Below are 7,129 nucleotides of genomic sequence, written 5' to 3' on the forward strand. Positions count from 1 at the left end.
GCAGTGTCCACCCCGACACGACCCTGGTCTGCCTGGTGCGCCTACATTTGAGAATGCAAACAAATCTTCTTTCATTTGCAAACGAATCTGTATGTATTACCATGCCCGTGTTTTCCTTGCAATAATTAGTCATTCGAAACGAGATACTCCATCCGTTCACTTTTGTAAGTCGTTTCAGACAACTTAAAATGAACTGTTTTGCACATTGTCTGAAATGTCTTCAAGGTCTTATAAAAGTGAACAGAGGGAGTACTATAAATTAATTAATGAGGATTTATTTGAAAAAATGAAACGGTACCCACGCTAACGTGGATTAGAGTGTGTGTCACATAATTAGTTATTTGAATTAGAGTGTGTGTCACGTAGTTAGTTATTTGAATTAGAGTGTGTGTCTCATAGCGATCTCCAATTCTAACGTGGATTTCGCATTTCACTGTATCCACGCTACTTTTTTAATACAAATTCATATGTATATGATGAACACCATGGTAGTGAGAAAACTTTTGGATGGATTCAAACATATGACCTACAAAATAGCACAACAAACTGAGTCAATGTCAACTTTTCGAAACTTAGTATGGCATGAATTCGAAATAATTACCCGTATGCCTGGTCCTCGGTTCAAATCTTACAATGTACACCGAATTGAAACATCGATATTAAGTCTCGTACTATGTACATTCAAATGTTGTTTTTAGCCCCCCTCCCCTGCACAAACGCTACATACTTCTGTATCGGTCAATCTTCCTCTCCTAACCACCTTAGGAAGCTATCGGTTTCCAACACACCTTCATTCTTTCTCTCCATGTTTCGATCTCTAAGTCTCTCAACTACACAACCCCTTTTTCCACGCTGTTACCAAATGTATTTACCTCACACACCCGCCATTGCACCCCATGCCGAGCTCTCTCTCTCTCCCCCCTCTCCCTCTCACCCTCTCGCGCTAAATACATGCATTGCTTATCTAGCCCCCCCAACCTCTCGTGCGCAGGCACACACGTTGTATATCTAGGTCACTCCCTCGAGATTGTCTCACTCTTTCTTCCGCACGGCGGGCCACACTCGCTCAATCTCGCTCTCTTTATCTGAGTCTCGTTTAACCTCGTTTTCTTTCACACACAAATGATATATCTCCCTGTTCGGGCCTCGATCGACACACTCTATACTCTCTCACGCAGATTGTCTATCTAGATCAATATCTCTCTGTCTCTCTCTCCGTATGTCTCGATTGACCTCGCTCTTTCTCGGACAAAAACGATATATCACCATGTTTGAGCCCAATTCGACCTATTCACATTGTATACTCTCTCACGCACATCGTCTATCTAGGTCACTCTCTCCAACCCGTCTCACTCTTTCGATCGCACGGCGACCCTATGTGATTGGTTGACCTTGCTTCCTCCCACGCACAAAATATATCTACACGTCTGTGACTGGATCATCTCTCAAGTTCTATCTTACAGCCATCACCCTTGCAAAAAAGCTCAATCAGACAATATCTCTCCAGAGCATATATATTTGTTCAATGAATGTCGGACCACACTCACTTTGTCTCTCTATCTATAGGTCTCTCGATTGACCTTGCTTTCTCACACCGTATCTTCCACGCGTTGAAGCTACTACCTCTCCATCCCTCGCAAAGCCGGAGCTATTTACATTGCGAGGGGCACTCCAACCTTGGATTAATTTGTGTAGGCTTATTCCGGTCGGTTTAGATTATATTTTCGTAGCATTTGGCCCACAACTACTCCAAAAACCGTTGCAACCCATGCAACTCCCCTAGTTGATTTACCTCTGGCTCGGTCATCGCTCTCTCGCACGTCCTTTCTCGCCTTCAACGTTGCACCATGGTATTATTGAAAAAACTATGTTGTTCTCTTTAATTATTGTAAATAAGCTACAAAACTACACACCGATAGTCCACTTGGAATGGAACAAATTTCGACCCACAAATTAAAGTGCTACAAACTACACACCGAGGGGCCCACATGTCATGAAACAAATTTGGACCCATATACAAATTAAAAAATAAAGGACGAGGATCGAACATGCGACCGGGCCTTCAAGCCGCACGTTAATAGGCAACATACGTAGAATAGCAATGTTTGTTCTACCCCCTTTGTTCACATAATGTTTTTATATTACCACAGCCTAATTAATGGATAACATGTAATATTATTTTTAGTACTATTCACCTTCACTTACTGGTGGGTTCCATGTGTGCTCTCTCTCTCCTCCCCTTCTGCGTTTAGACGCACGGGCAAACAGGAAGAACTCGCGGGCGATGTTGCCGTTGACCATATCTGGACGCGTTCACAAGTCACGGCACCAGTTTGACGTACTAGCAGCACTAGTCAGTGTGTACATGCAATGCACGTTAATTTGGAAGTATATTAAGTGCATGCGGATATTAACTACTAGGATATTATTTGCGTTTTGTCATGTGATTAGCACTATTTTTGGCATGAAATTAACTGCACGCTAAACATGTTGAGCGCTCGACATTGAAGCAGTCTAGGTCGTTGGATGACAAGGAATACATGTGGCTTGATGACGTTTTATATTTAATTTGATACGGCTCTAGCAGAACATTCAATCGATCAAACCATACATTTCGTTCAGTCTGACTCCGACTTTAAATTATATGACGATCGATATAAAATAAACGGAAATGATAAACGTTCGGATTTTAAGCATGGCAATCCGAACGTTTTTCATGGCAAATTTAGATTACGCGGCGGCGGCGGGGCGTCTCGCGGTGGGAAGCGGCTCCTCTGCCGTACTATGTGTGTCGTCGGGCCACTGACCGACGGCGACGGCGGCGTCTTGCGCCGTTGTTGGCGTACTCCTGGACGTTGGCCTAGCTTCAAGAAAGGCCAAAATGTTCTGGACTTCGGAGCGAGTCAACTGGCAGGAGGAGGCGACTGGCGTTGGTGCAAGGAAGCGGTCGACGGGGGTCATCCATGCCGCTAAGGGGGGCACTGGCACCCGTGCGGGGACAGGCGCTGTCAACGGCGCGGCGGAGACATTCGTGTGCACGCGCACCGGCACAGGCGCGCATGTGAGTGCACGCGCATGCGCAGGCAGGTGCACGGGCATCGGCATGGGCGTGCGCGTCAGTGCACGCGCAGGCGCATGCGCTGGCAGGTGCACGGGCGCGTGAAAGTCGGCGGGGACCTCGTGGAACCCCGTGGGATCCAGCTCGGCGACAATGTGCGGCTCCCAGCCCATCAATGCCACGGGGATGGGCGCTGGCGCAGTCGGGGCGACGGGAGCCGGAACGGGAGCGGGGACAGGCGCGCCGTCTTCCCGCAAGGCCAGTTCAAGCTCGTCCCAAAGCGCCTTATGTTCTTGAGACTCCGGTTGGGTGTCTTCCTCAAGAAACTGGAACACTAAGGGCAGACCATCGTGATGCGGCATGGCGTACGTTTAGGTCAGGCTAGTTGGAGGTAGACGACAGGAGAATCGGAGAGAAAGAGAGAGGATTGTAGCGATACCGGGTAGTGCGGTGTTGATTTTAAACTGCGGCACCAGCGACATTAAAAGTGGGAGCAGTTGGGACGACGGTGGGCGGCGGAGCCTGGTCAAAGGGCTCGCCTCCCGGTGAGCCTGCACAGCGGTCTGCTCGCACGCCTCCCTGACAGCCGGCGCAGCGGTCTGCTCGCACGCCTCCCGTCGACTCACACGCTTCCTCGGACAGCACCTGCCGATGAGAAGCGGGGACTCGTGGCGGCACGTAAACGCCCACGGTTTCAATAGTGAAAGCGTTCGCCTTGACGTGACAGGTCTTCGTTCCAAAATACCTTGGTTCTTCATTTGTGCAACTTGTCATAAGCAGCTTGTCTCAAATTGAAGAAAAAACTTACGAAGTAATATTTGTGCCATATCACGTGACCATGCTTAGTTTTAAGAATTTATGCTCACTTTTGGACTTTCTGAAATTTAAGATCCAGGATTCGAAACAATATCATAACCTGCATCATGCAATAAATTTTCAAGCCGTACATCTGTCCTGTTGTATTTCTTAAGAAAGGATTTGGTCAAACATTTTGCTTAGTTAGACTTCAGACAAGTTATATATGCCGAGTAAAAGGATAATCCCTCCGTACCAGTGCATTGCCTGATATATTAACTCAAGTACTAGGCACGAACAAACAAGCTCAATTCTGTGCTCATCCTGGTGTAGTAGTAGTAGTACTAGGCAATGCAGTTGACGGGTGACCTTGACAAGCGGCGACCGAGGGAATTGAACCGTGCTCGGCACGGTAGGTAACGTTGTCTAGTTACTAAAGCATCCCTCCGTTGTTCATCGGTAGTCATTATGGACCGGGGACATGAGGGGAATTTCCTAGGGCTGGAATTCTGGCCGCCAGATATTTCGACTTGAAACGCTGAGGCTCGACTGGTTGGGGTTGCCTAATGTGCGTACCACGCACGCCACTGAAGGACACGAGCCTGGTTTTTTTAGGATCAACACGAGCGAAGGTCTGGCTGGTACGCCGTTGGGTCCTACCATTCGAGAATACGAAAGGAACCTTTTAAATTGCCGAACGAATCTATGTGTATTACAATACCCGTATTTTCCTTGCAAATACTAATCTCAACGTGGTAATTGATTTATGACAAGTTGTTGAATTAGAGTGAGTTTGTGATATAGTGATCTCAACGTGGATTTCACATGTCATGGTATCCCTAGTAAGTTTTCCAATGCAAATTCAAATTTAAAAGATGAACAATATGGAGGTGAGAAAACTTTGTATGTATCAAGGATATGACCACACACACACACACGCACGAACACAACAACAATCCAATAAGTATAGTGCATCTATTTTTCCAAACCATGCATGTATGACACGAATTCAAAAATACTCCGTCTATTCATAAATATTAGTCTTTTAGAGAGTTCAACAAGTGACTACATATGGAGCAAAATGAGTGAATCTAGACTCTAAAATATGTCTATATACATCCATATGTGCCAGTCCATTTGAAGCCTCTAAAAAGACTAATATTTAGGAACGAAGGGAGTAAAATGTAAGACATCCATGGTCCTCAGTTCAATATTTAAAATGAACGTGAAACTGAAACATGAATATTAAGTCTAGTACTACAGTACATGCAAATGTTGTGTTTAGGTGGAGCTATGAATTTCGGGGGTCAACCCCTCGACCTTAGATAAAATTGTGGAGCTCTGTTTAGGGTTGTTTAGATTATATTTGTCCCCACCCTCCCAACCACCGATTGGTTGTGCACCCCCCACCCCTCCTCCCCGGGAGAATATCATGTGACCCCATACCTTAGATGCTATATGCCGATACGAGTTGCTTGGAGCTTGTAGATATGAGATATAGTAGCTCACATGATGTGTCTTAATATTTTTGCAGGAAACCTTGATGAGTTTGAGAATTGCACACAATTTGTACAAAAACTACTTAGATGCCCTTTGATCCCATATCCAACGACCTCGAAGCTCGTATCACCGTAGCATCTAAGATGAAGGAGGACATCATATTCTCCTGTATGTAAGAATATCATGTGCTACCACACCTTAGATGCTTTGGTGATACAAGCTCTTCGGAGGTGTTGGATTTGTGACCCAACACCTCCTCGGTGGTTTGAATGGTTTTTTGCAGAAAAGCCCCAAAAGAGTTCGGTCACTGCTTACAAGCACAAAGACTGCTCAGATGCCATAGGATCTCAGATCAAACGACCTCCAAGCTCGTATCACCGGAGCATCCAAGCTGCGATAGCACCTTATGTTTTCTCGCACGGGAGAGTATGAGGTGCTCCCGCACCGTAGATTCTATGGTGATACGAGTTCACTGAGATCTAACGGCCCACAGTAGGAGGTTTGAATGTTTTGCAATATACGGCTGATAGAGTTTGGGAAATGCGCAGAAAGTACAAGTACTACGCATGTGCCATCTGATCACTGATCATACGACCTAGATGCTCATATCACCGTAGCGGGTAATTAAGCTACGGGGAGCACCTAATATGAGTACCGGGGAGCCGTTGGATCGAAGATGAAGCGGCACACACGAGGCATGAATGTTTTATTTGCAAAAAAACCTTTGGAGAGTTTGGAAATTGCGCATAATTACAAAGACTACTCCCAAGCCATTGGATCTCACTTCCAACAGTGTAAAAACTTGTATCAGCATAGTATCTAAGTTGCGGGGTGGATGTGATATTCTATGCCGCTGTCATTTTTGTTCGTAAACTTGCAAAATAAGTGTAACTCGTGTCGTTACTTGTCTAACCGTGCAAAGTGTTTCTTCAAAAAAACCATCCTACACTGAAATATCGGAACAACACACAGGGGTCCCACTTGTCATTAATCAAATTTGGACCTAAAACTAACAAATCTAAAAGACGAGATTCGAACTGGCAACCTGGACTACAAAGAGTAAGTCGATAGCCTGAAAAAACGAACGGTTGTTGGCTTTGTCCCATAACTTGATTTTATACAGTACTTGCGTTGAGTAGAGTAGAGGGAGTGCCTCGTCAACACGTGCATGACCGTTGTCTCACTTACTGGTGGGTCCCAGGTCTGCGATCTCAATCTCTCTTCTCTCCATCGTCTAACCTTTGCACGGGCACACACACACTACAAAAAAAGACACATCCGTGACATTTTGGGCCAAACGAAATTTTTTTGTTTCATACATATGACACTTCTATGACGATAATTGTGAAAAAACCCGGTATCATCATAGATGTGGTGGGCTCCTACTTCTATGACAAAAAATCATGACAGAAAATGGGCTTTTCGTCCTGGGCGGGCCGGAGACGCAGCTGCATGACATTCTTTGGGCCATCCATGACGGAAAAAACCGTGGTAGAAGCGAGGGGAGGAAAATTTTGGGGAGTTCCCGGTTACGGTGGGAGGTCGGGGGCCGAGCGATGCGCGTTTCTCTCGTACTCGTATGCGTGTGTGTGTGCGAGGCATTGGCTCTAACTGAACCCGAGCGAGGCGTTGGGCTCTAACTGAACCCGAGCGATTGCACTGCAGGCTACGCGTTACTGAACCCGAGCGATCGATCGATGGCTATTAACTGAACCAGATCGAGCGATTCCTTCGCTACTGCTGCTAACTGAAGCCGATCGATGCTGCCTCTGGGAT

The sequence above is a fragment of the Triticum aestivum genome, chromosome 2D (assembly GCF_018294505.1).
Source record: "Triticum aestivum cultivar Chinese Spring chromosome 2D, IWGSC CS RefSeq v2.1, whole genome shotgun sequence".
NCBI lineage: Eukaryota > Viridiplantae > Streptophyta > Magnoliopsida > Poales > Poaceae > Triticum > Triticum aestivum.